Raw genomic sequence first — 10,631 nt, 5'->3', positions numbered from 1 at the left:
AGTTTTTAATTCGATTGTTTTGAGACCCTGGCTTAGCAAATGGAGCAAAAGGTGTCTTCATGTGTTCGAATCTTATTACTGTCAAAAATTGTCACTCCTACACTGATGATTGGGTAAGCATAAAACACTAATGTCTGTAAGTATAATGAATAATTATTGCTTATATATATATATATATATATATATATATATATATATATATATATATTAGTGAATAAATCAAAAACCTATATTCCAAAGTTCATAATGTTGACCATCTTATAATTTATTCCTTTTATTCAGTTGACACTTACAATCTTGACAGTATCTGTTTCGTAGCACAAAATCAATCACTTAATTATTATATCAATCAGTGAATCTATTATGCCCTTAACTGATCAGAAGAAATAGCAACAATCAATCCGTCAAAAGGAAATAACATGTGATTTGACATGATTACAATCCGAAAATTGGAAGAGAAGCTGCAAATACCTTTAATATGTTATTATGAGATTATGAAACTCTGAAACCTAACTATTAGAGAATTAGGATATATGTTAAACTAAAATTATACTTAAATAAGTAACAAGTTTGTAAAGTGTTTATTAATACTAGATTGTTTAATGTTGAATTGGTAAAATATTATGAAATGTGGAATTTAAAAATATTACTTTCAAAATAAATAATAATAATAATAATAATAATAATAATAAGAAGAAGAAGAAGAAGAAGAAGATGAAGATGAAGATGAAGAAGAAGAAGAAGAAGAAGAAGAAGAAATAATATTAATTATGAAAATTAAGGTAAATGTAAGCAAAAAATTAATTTACAATTAAGCAGAAATGAAGTATATCTTAATGACTTAGGAATATCGATTAAAACAGTTTTAATAATAACATTTTATATTGAACGGATTAGTGAATTAGTTTATAATATACATTTAATTTTTAATCATATTAAGTGAAAGACATTAGAACTGTATAAATATTACTTATTAGTGGGATATGGATGGCAATGGGCGAAGTATGTAAAAAGTGTGAATGTTAATAAAATAAAAATAAGAAAAGTTAATATATCGTTAGATTTGGTTGAAGGGAGGTAACTGTATCATACTTTAAATTAAGTTCATTTTAACTTTTTACGCTTCAGGTAAACAATTGAATATTCAGCAAATTTTTAATCTCAACCAAACGTAATTATACGTTTTGAATTAACTGATTCTAAGAATTATAATTGAAATAGTAATGAATATGATTATAGCAGTCAAGTGAACTGAATTATGGATGGTTTAATTTTTTTTTTTTACATAGGCATCACCACATTATCAAGGCCCAGAGGCCACTCAAGGATAGGGTTAAAGAGTGTACAGTAGAAATTGGGCAATATAGTAATCATTAGTAATGAAAATTTAGTAAATTTGATAACTTATATGGAACGGCTCATCAAGAACTTATTTACGTTAGACTTGAACACAACCATATTGTAGTCAGCCGGAAAGCAGGAAAACGGAAGACAATTCCACAGGCGTGCAGTTCCAATAAAAAAGCTTTGTTCATGGAATCTACGTTTAGGTTTAGGCACAGATAAAGAGTGGGGGGAATTATTGATAGTGTTTACAGCTGGACGAGTGTTTCTTGTGAAAGTTTGGCGAGGGGTACCATAGATTGAAGCTCAGTCAAACACTTTCCATGAAAATAACGATACATCAGAGACAAACTCGCAACATCTCTTCTGTGAGATAGAGGTTACAGCGAAGAGAAAATGGCATCTCCTACGAGGCTATGAAGTCTATTTTGAACTCTATCAAGGCAGGACAAGTCCTTTCTAGCAGCTCCTGCCCAGATGTGGCAACAGTATTCCATCCTTGGACGTACCTGGCTCTTATATAGATAGAGAATAGCATCAGCAGTGAGATATTTACCGGATCGATAGAAAGATCCCACCATTTTTCCAGCGGCCTTGGCAACAGATTTGATGTACGTGTTCCATTTAAGATCAGGAGTAATGGTCAAGCCAAGAAGCTTGTCAAAACTTGAGGCCTCCTGAAGACGAGAGCCATTCATTTCAATTGATGCTAGATGTGGATTAGAATGTTGATGATGTAAAGAGAGTAGCTTGGTTTTAGATGCATTAAAAGTAACCAGCCACTCCTTTCCCCATTGTACTACGTGCTCAAGATCAGAGGAGAGAGAATTGGAGAGAACTTGGTCGTTTACTGTCTTAGATGTGCTTCCGTAAATGGTAGTGTCGTCAGCATAAATGTCTACAAATGATGTAAGGATGTGATTTGGAAGATCATTAATGTAGATCAGGAAAAGAGTCGGGCCCAGGATGGACCCCTGAGGGACACCGGCATTAATACTGTGAGCTTCTGATTTTTGCCCCTCAACTACTACTCTTATGAATCTATCAGAAAGAAATGATTTAATAATTGAGAAGACTTTTCCAGCTATACCATAGCTAGCGATCTTATGAAGTAAACCTTTATGTCATACCCTATCAAAGGCTTTAGATATGTCAAGAGCAATTGCCCTAGAAAGATTACCACCGTCGAGAGATTTGCTAATCCTATGCGATATAACTGTAAGCACATCTGCTGTAGATCTAGCAGAACGGAAACCATATTGAGTGTCACTAAGAAGGTTGTTTTTGTTGGGTTAGGTTGATTACTTCTGTATTTAACACAGATTCTAACAACTTACTCATGACGCACAGATTCAAAGCAATAAATTATTTAATATAACCGTAAAGGTCAATCGTTTTTTATTTTTTTTAGTTTCGTATTTGCAAACATGTATAATAGTTTATAATTATTGATGGTGTTTACATAAGTATGTATACATAAATTAGAATTAAGAAATTTATTAATTATTAAATAGAACATTTTGGTAGAATATTCACAAATCAATAGAGAATGTTAGTGCGAATAGTTGGATTTAGTGACTTTATTTTTAAAATTCAAAATGGCATAATGGAAACATATTAAAGGTATTTGGATCTTCTCCTCCAATTTTCGGATTTTAATCATGTCAAATTACATTTAATTTCCTTTTGACGGATTGATTGTTGCTATTTTTTCTGATGAGTTAAGGGCATAATAGATTCTCTGATAGATATAAAAATTAAGTGATTGATTTTGCGCTACGAAACAGATACTGTCAAGAATTGTAAATTTCCACTGAATTAAAGGAATACATTATAAGATGATCAACAGCATGAATTTTGGAATATAGGTTTTTGTCATTTATTCTAATCAACCAATGGGTCGGCACTTTCAGGACAAAGTTGCCCTTAGGTTCACCCCTTCCTTTGTGTGTGTGTTTTCATAGGAAGGGTAGATATCTAAGTAATCTTATCTATGTTCACATCCAGGTGTAGTTATATATTAAAAAAAAACCACAACGACGACGTTAGATATGTGATTTCTTTTTTACTATAATTCGAATATTATTTTAGTTTATATATATATATATATATATATATATATATATATATATATAATTTATTTATGTATATGTATGTTTGTTTTATTTTATTTTTATATTATTTATTTGTTTTTTATTGTTATTGTCAATTTTAAAATTATTCTGTATCGCTATCTTGGAGTAAAGATCATCCTGTGCACACAGTTTTTCGCTATTTCCCTCTTACTGTTTGTTGTTCTTTAAAGTATAGGATTGCAAATTTTTCATTCAGGCATAATCTACATGGATCGTTTAGGTCCCTAGATGTGCTTGCTTGTCTAAGAATTTCCATCTAACTATCGGCGAACGTCCACTTTCTTTGAATTCCAAGTATTGGTTTGCCGTTTTCATTCGGTGTTTTTTTTTTGTTTTTGAACGAACTTTATGGTCATAAATCAGATTTGAAATCTAAGGAAGACATACCTACGTAATGTTTCTTGTTATTCGGATTTTCTTTCGCAAATATTGTGGCCTGATAAACTGTGTTTTGAAGTGAGCAGAGTGTGCGGTATCTACAGTTGCATTTATCTTGTTCATAATTAGCATTTTTATTTTTATTTCTATTATGATTGTTGTTGTTTGGGTTTGGTTTATTATTATTTTGTTCTTCTTCTTCTTATTATTATTATTTCTACAATTTTGTCCTTTGTGTTAAGTATGTTTTTTTCATATTTTCACTTTTTTATTGGTTTCATTACTTTTATTTAATATTTTTACGTTATGTGCTTCAATTATCATCTCTAAATTTTCGCAGCAGCGAAAACTTTTGTGTAAAGGATTGGTTACGAGGAAGTGCTTTTCGATAAGGTTTAGAAATTTTGTGCCAAGTTCTGTTTTTAACATTTGGTTGACGACGTATACCAGATTATATTTCTTTTTCTTCTATTTTTGATTTTATTATAGTTATCGGTTTTTTGTTATATATCAATATTTTTGTATCCACTAATTTAAGGCTGTGTGATTGACCTGTTAAATACATTTTCATCACTTGAGTTATTGCTGAGTCTACTTACGATCGAGTTGAGAATCTGTTTTATAATTGATAGAGCGTGTGATTGGATTTAGGGTTTACGTATATTGGATTATCGATATCTGTTAAGTAGGGTTCATATGTGTTTTTATCTTAATTTAACGTGACGTCCAGGAAGTTATTTTTATGTAAGCTAGTACGTCTACTTTCAGACCTTATGTTTTTTTTAATTAAGCCTAAAAGTAGACATACTATATATATATATATATATATATATATATATATATATATATATGTATATATATATATATATACTAGCAGTATACACACACATATATATATATATACTAGCAACATACATATATATACTAGCAGTATACATATATATATATATATATATATATATACTAGCAGTGTATATCTATATATATATACTAGCAGTGTATATATATATATATATATATATATACTAACAGTGTGTATATATATACTAGCAGTGTATGTATATATATATATATATATATATATATATATATATATATATATATACTAGCAAAGATACCCGTGCTTCGCACGGAGCTTTGTTGCGCACTCGGGTACCAAAATCTGTGGGCACCTTTCCAGTAAGTTGATGTTGTAAGAGCAACGATTGCATAAGGTGATTAACATTTTAACTACCTCTTGTAGTGACTGAAATTCAATCAGGAACTTCACAAAACATTTTCATCAAAAAGGAAGGTTACTTGATGTTACATAGTAAATTTTTCATTGAAGTAATTTTCAACTCTTGCTTAAATTTTATCTTGCACATTCAATACTAAAAACTTACCACAATCAGATCATGTCAGTTTTTCCTCATATCCATTTCTCGAACTTTTCACTGAAGAGCCTCAGGGTAAACTACATTTCTGCTGCTTTGATTTGGAGCCAGAATGTAGAGTTTTTCTGAACTTCCTGTCCGGCTGATGGAGACGTAGAACATACCGTGACTGAAGCAGTCTGATGTCAAGTCTACGCCAATGGTGTTAAATGTCTGACCTTGACTTTTGTTTATGCTCATTGCAAAACACACATTCACAGGAAATTGGAGTCTCCGGAATTTAAATGGAAGTTCTGAGTCCGATGGAACTAAGGGGATCCTTGGCAGTAGAACGGTTTCGCCTTTGTAGGGACCACAGGAAATGGTGGCCTCAAGTACATTGGTGTGCAATCTGGTGATAACACATCTGGTTCCGTTTGTTGTTTTTGGCGGTTCCAAGGATCGAAGAATCATGATTGGCGATCCAATTTTGAGATTTAAAATGTGTGGAGGCATTCCAGATATCTCCAAAGAGTTTAAAAACTCCACAGGGTAGTGAACAGCTTCATATTCATTAGTAGCCGAATCAACTGACTTGTATTGCTTTGTGTCTCCTGGAAATTCATCCATTATTGAATTGTTCAAATGATTCACATTGCTGTTTAATGGCGAAATAATAGCCCTCTCAGCAAGCCAATCCGGTGATTTTCCATTGTTTTGCAGGTCTGGGTACACTTTGTCTTTCAGTTGCTTCTAATTACCGACACATTTACCAAGCGCAGTTGGAATCTTAATTGTGTCAGGTGAAGAAGTGATAGGAAACTGACCATTACCGATTTGGAGAAGCAATTTTGAGAAGTCTGCTGCAGCTGTGTTATCAGAGATATAGGCTCTCATATTAGTAGTCAGTCTCTTCACTATAACGTGCCTCCAGAGATAGGATTGTTTCAAACTTGCATTGACAATGTTAGCCCTTGTGCCATTTTTAACCACTGGGAGGATTTGACGGAAATCACCGCAAAATAAGGTTGGAATGCCACCCATGGGATTCTTGTTTCCTGTGATGTCTTGCAGTGTTCGGTCAATTGCTTCATAAGCACTCTTGTGCGTCATTGGGGCTTCGTCTACAATGATTGCAGAGGTGTCTCTAATTACATTTGCCAAGGCTGAGTTACCAGTAATTTTGCAAACTGGCTGATCCATTCGATGAGTATCCAAGGGTACTTTAAAAGTGCTGTGAAGAGTGCGGCCACCTTGTAGTAGAGTAGCAGCAATGCCACTGAATGCTGTTGCAAGCACAATCTTTCTCATGGATCTAATCTTTGCAAGGATCAAATTGATTACAAAAGTCTTGCCCGTACCACCTGGAGCATCAAGAAACATCATGTTTTTGTTCATTTCACCTTGTGCTTCCAACATTGCCATGAATGAATTGTAAACTTCTCTTTGAGAATCGGTCAGTTTTTCTTGCATATTTTCTGCTTGTAGGGAAAGTTCTTCAAGATTATAAGTAACTTCACGTTGATACTCTCTCGCGAGTCTTTCATCTCTCCCTTGCGTTGGTGCAGGTAATCCATAGCTTGCCAATGGTTGACCGCACATAAGAACTTTTTCTTCAATTAGACAAAGAGTTTTATTGTAGATGTCCTCATTAAAATCTGCTTCTGGATTGTTAACTTCTTGCCTGTATCTGTGAAGAATGTCTTCAGATATTACATCACGAAAAGCCATCCAGATCTCAAGAGGATTTCTTGGCTCACAGGCTGTTAAAATTATCACAAATAGGCTTCGCAAATTTGAAGGTGATTGAGTGGCACTTGCCTCTCCTACTGCTTGATGCAAGTGATGGTCATTTTCTAGAAGGCCTCGAGCAAGGCACGCTGCTCTGTATGTTTCAAACACCTGACCATTGTATGCTCGCAAATTTTGAAATGAAGTTGGACCAGCAACCTCATTGAGCAACAGGCGTAAGAAATAACACTCCCCTGCTTTTGGACTAATCGTGTAGATTCTCCCAATGCATGGTGCCTTCCATACATCATCATTTTCAGTACCTTCAACTTGTACCCCACGCATTCTTCTCATCCATTTCTTTGTCGATTTGTTCCAAGTGTAAAACTCAGGGACTTCTGCGTATTTGAGACCCCTTGCAAAGTCATCCTCATGGCAGAGTTGAAAAAATGCTGTCAAAGTTGTGGCAGGCGGTGGACCTTGGGCTCGTTCCAGAGCAGTATCAGCTGAGAACATGACACGCTGCCCATTTTCAAGATGAACAGAAAGTTGTACAATTGGGGGGAAATGTTCATAGATGGGATGTTCCAATATCCTCCAGGCCGCCTCTGAACTGCCGACATACCTTGCATTCTGGAACTGCTGGATCTCATCCACAATGTGACTTTGTACTTGGCCTTGTTGGTTAGCTGCTCCATCAGTTCTTTGTAGTTCAAACACTGCTTTATCACATCCTTTATTCACGTATTTGAGGACATATTTGATGTTTGGATCGAGCTGCAAATTTCTACGTTAATGTGAGCGTTGAACTGCTGAAGGAGGACCTTGTTGTACGGAACAATCCACTGGTTTGTTATTTCTTGATTAACATACCGACCATTTCTCTTCATCCTTATTGTACCAGTCTGGCCTCCATCTTCTGGTTTTCTTCGCCTGTACTTGGGGTAAGAGTCTTGGCCTTGCTCGGTACACTGAAGAAATTCTTTTGGGTATTTTTTGGAACATTTGTTGTCAATCATACATGGACAATTTGGATTAAATGGTCCACAAGGTCCATGCACCATATGTGCCATCACTTTAGCATGAAGATCAGGATCTTCCTCTTTGTCAGGGATCTCTGCAGATATGCAGAGATCCATTTTTTCTGGTAGAAGTTTGTCCTCTGGGGCCTGCCAGGTGAGGATGTGTGCATGCGGCAGTCCTCTTTTTTGATATTCAATACTGTACAGGAAAGCCCTCAGCCTGCCAAATCCTCCCTTTTTAATAAATTCAAGTAACTTTTTTAGCTTCTGCCTGAAAACCCTGGCAACAATATCTGGACGATCCTGAGGGTCTTGCCCTTGAAGACAATTTTCTGTAATTTCTGTCCACTTTGGATTTGTTGTGAACGTGATGAAGAGGTCGGCTCGGCCCATTCGCCGAACATATGCCATGGCATCACTTTGACGCTCAAACATGTATCGAGGGCCTCCTGTATAAGTTGCCGGAAGTACAACTCGTTGACCAAACTGTTCTGGATTCCCATCCTCCCTAAGAATTGAATCTCTCAAGTTGCTATAATTGTCAGCTCTCAGGGTCTGTTGCTCACGCCTCAGGAACTGTAAACGTTCTGTTTCAATCTTGCAGTACACATCCACCAGCCATTGTTGAAATAGCCTTCGGTACCAGAGAAAATAGTTTCCAGGCCGAGTCATTAAATGGTACGAATAAAATTGCTGTTGGGTAACTTTTCGCCCATTGGATGCCTTCATGTAGATGTTGTAAGATGGAGAACCATAGGGGTACATTAACGGGTACATTAAAGTATCGTAGAGGGGATGTAGTTCGGAGATCCATTTTAATGTATCATTTCTAAAACGCAAGACAATATCCCGGTTAGCTGTTGGTTCATTCTCCATTAATATTCCAATCTCATACGTTGTTGTTGGAGCATTGAATCGCCGTGGATGCTCTTCTTGCGGCCTTCGGTCTTCCCTTATGACAACTTTATGTTCTACCAAGTGTTCTTCTTCAATCCTCTCCTTTGTTGTTTTCAGCTGACAAATAAAGCTGTTGTTCTCATGTAAAAATTCAGTCAGACTTTGGAGAATATCTCTATTGAGTCTACTGTCACGTCCCCGATTATGTAGTTCCTCTTCCAGACTATCCAAGAAGTAGACTTGAATAAACTTTGCTGTTTCATCTTCAGGTGGTAAAAGACTCCCAATCTGGTGGCAAACCTGGCCTCGAATTCTAAAAGAAGGATTCCACCCATGTACTGCCGCAATTTTGTGACCAAATGATGTCATTGCAAAACAATTGTTATAACAGCGTAGATTTTGCAGAAAATCTTTAGAGATGGGACCATTGCCGGAGAGCAAATCTTGAAGCAACTGAGGCAGTGGTGGAAAGCTATCAAGCACAACTTTGCCAGAAGAACAACAACAACCAGGGGTTTCTCCTTTAAATTTTACAGCTGAGCAATGTTGACATACTTTGTCCATTTTTCCTATATCAGCTGTAATGAGAGAGTCATTTTTGTTGTAGAGCAATCCTTTTCTATTGCAGTGTTCTATTTCATGGTGTCTCAAAGCAGTCATTCGTTGTCTAGCTGCCTCGTTTTCTGTCAATTGCTGGGGCAAAGTCATACTCTCTCTCCATGCAGCCTCTCGTTGTTGCCCTTGGTATAGGCGAAAGCTTCGTTGGGTTTCCGATTCATTCTGATGTCGTTGAGCCACTCTCAACTGACCTTGTGTACGTCTACTTACCTCATATAATTCATTCGATCGTAATATTGCTTCTCTTTCCAGTGCATATCTTTGCCTTTCTTGAATTTCATCTTGTGATGAATTTAACCGCCTTACAGCATGTCTAGTTCTGTCAGCTTCACGTTGGGTTTCTCTTTCCAAATCTGACAGTCTTGCTCTCCTTTCTCTTTGACGTATCCTGTTAAGTTCTAGACGTCTTTCTCTATCTGAATTGTTTTCATTGGAGCGAATTGCAGCAACTCTTAGTCTATTAGCTTCCAATCTTTCCATTCTTTCTTCCTCACTTTCGTTTCTACTTCGTTTGGGTGGCATAATTTCGGTTTTAAACGGAATTGTTTAACGATATTAATGGTTGTAAATTAATTAAGCGTAAAGGAAATGTATACTAACTGAAATGGACGAACTATAAATAATATTTCTGAATAGTAAAATTATAAACAATTATATTGTACTTATTTACTATGCCTCCCCACGGGACAGAGTTAGACACCAGGGTCGTTTTTTAACGTGGAGAAAAGGTACAAAAATAAAAATTGTCTCAGTCGTGAAGGATTTCTCCTCCACCGAAAGAGAACAAGAAAATGAAGTGCAGCATCTGAAGAACAGATACTACACTTTGATCTTGACCAAAAGGAATGAATAAAAGCGACCTACGTGTGACTCATTACTTCCGGGTGTAAACGTCACAATCTAAAAGTAATAATTAAAAAAAAAAAGTAAATGTAAAATAAATGTAATACCAACTTAGGTTAACTAAGTAAACAGTACAATTAAAACAGTTCTATTAAAACAAATAATTACTAAGATCTAGGTAATTGTTAGTCTCATTGTTATGGTTTTAAAGAAAAAAATGTGTAAAAAAAGTTCTGCTTTTGTGAGTACGTGTATTTCTTTTAAATTACATAACCTTTTTATTTTATTAATTATATCTCTTTTAAATT

The sequence above is a fragment of the Euprymna scolopes genome, chromosome 12, assembly GCF_053919585.1.
Source record: "Euprymna scolopes isolate OS-2025 chromosome 12, ASM5391958v1, whole genome shotgun sequence".
Classification (NCBI taxonomy): domain Eukaryota; kingdom Metazoa; phylum Mollusca; class Cephalopoda; order Sepiida; family Sepiolidae; genus Euprymna; species Euprymna scolopes.
Note: the sequence above shows the minus strand (reverse complement) of the source record.